Source organism: Monopterus albus, unplaced genomic scaffold (genome assembly GCF_001952655.1).
Source record: "Monopterus albus unplaced genomic scaffold, M_albus_1.0 scaffold282.1, whole genome shotgun sequence".
In the NCBI taxonomy this organism is placed as follows: Eukaryota; Metazoa; Chordata; class Actinopteri; order Synbranchiformes; family Synbranchidae; genus Monopterus; species Monopterus albus.
Window position 1 is genome coordinate 97546 of NW_018128162.1, and position 1938 is coordinate 99483.

Below are 1938 nucleotides of genomic sequence, written 5' to 3' on the forward strand. Positions count from 1 at the left end.
TCAGCAGGACTGTGCGGCTGGATACAACTGAAACCATCACCTGCAGGGACACTCGCCTTCTATTGGCCTGAAATCCTCACATTATCAAGGCTAAAATGGAGTGTGTGTGTGTGTGTGTGTGTGTGTGTGTGTGTGTGTGCGTGATGGGGGCAAGCTGATAGGAACTGATCTAAAAGCACTTGGCAACAACAGGACCCTTTACTGTACAATCCCATACCCTCTGCAGACCTGTCGCAGTATAGCAGGCCTTCCGGCAGTCATTCTCCCTCAGGCTTAGTGTTAAAAGTACAAAATGCTGCACGAAGACAGTGTGAACCAGTCAATTACAAGAACATAATTTATCCATTTAGATGCCTGGTGGAGAAATGAGACAGAACATCATTACCTTTGCATGGAGATGCTCTGACCATTAAACTGGAAAGCTGTGGAGACGCACTCACACTCACATCCCTTTGTAAAACCCTAGATATCACATTAGAGTCACAACCCTCTTAACCCAAAGACATTAAACAGTGACCACCAAACCCATCAAGACTCATCAGATACAAATCAGACATAAAATGGATTTGACAATGTCACCAAAGGGTTTAATGGTAAAACTAAAAACCAGGGTTTAATTTAATTAAAAAGTAAGTAGCGTTAAAATAAACGTGGCCATGCTATACTCAGCACAGTGAATGCTATGGGCAACCATCATCCATCCGACTGTATTGCAATCAATAAGTATTGATTTTTTTTTAAACAGCCTGATGGGTGATAATCTTCAGATCATCCATACATCATTTCTAATAGAATTCCATAAATATGATATCATCTTTTAATCATTATCATTCATATGCACGATACTACAGATTAAGCTTTTATACTGTCCCTTCAATGTAATCAAGGTCAACGCTTTGTTGAGCATCTCTGCCCCCTACAGCCTTCCAGCTGAGCTTAACAAGATGCCTTAAATCTCCCTGGAGTGCAGTGGAAGACGTCACACTTCTCTGAGTTATGTCTAAGTTTCCTCTTCACAGAGAGGCAGGGTCTAATGTAAAGAGAGGCTGTGAGCTAAAAAATAAAAAATAAAAAAATAAAAAAATAAAAAAATCAGTGGGCATTCAGAGAATGTATCGCAGCATAGTAGACAAAGAACCACCAGCCCTAGTCGGTTTGAGACCTCCGTCATACCTCGTTTGTTCTTATTAAGGAAATCAGGGTTCTTGCCACAGCATATTCAAGGTACAATTAGCTACAGGAAGCAACAGCTGCAAAAAACAGGGAAGTGAAAGAGAAGATGGAGGACATCAGTTTTAACACTGATTATATTGGAGTTTTGTCTGTTGATTTTTCAAACCCTGAAATATTTACATCCATGTTAATTGCTAGTAGTAGAAGCCTGTATTAATTTTCGACCTACAGTAGTGCTAATGGAACGGTGGAAGATAATATTTTCATACAGTATCACTCATTTTTTAAAAAGAGAAGCAATTTCCTGTTGATGTTTAATCAGGATGAAGACGTACTATTTTTGGACAATGTTTGCAGAAAGACGGTGACCTCTGCCATGAGTCTAATGACACTGCTGAAATTGCTTGGGAGCAGATTAAATGGTGACAACACAAACAGAGAAGGGGCACCTCTTGCCCGGTTCACAGCAGTAATGACCGCCTCCCAGCGCCGACTTTAATTTGATTTGATTTTGATTAATTTGATTTATTCTTTCAAGCATGTAAAGACAGTTGATATGTCAACACACATAATTTTACACATATCCAACAAATGCTAATCCAATATCAATTTGCTTATACCTAGTACATGCTTGAATGGAGTAGGAAGAAGTCAGACTTATCCAGTCCTACCCCATGACATCATCTTACATCATTGGTTTGCAAGCAGTATCTCTACATAAATAATTATCTTCTACACCACACAAGTAATATACTAAAAAAATAT

General features: G+C 39.1%; 1 protein-coding gene across 1 annotated transcript in view; it reads right to left on the reverse strand.

The window, feature by feature from the left end:
* The window catches only part of ndst1a (N-deacetylase/N-sulfotransferase (heparan glucosaminyl) 1a), a 54857-nt gene that overhangs the window by 16045 nt on the left and 36874 nt on the right, over positions 1-1938 (reverse strand). The gene's annotated exons all lie outside the window — the stretch shown is intronic.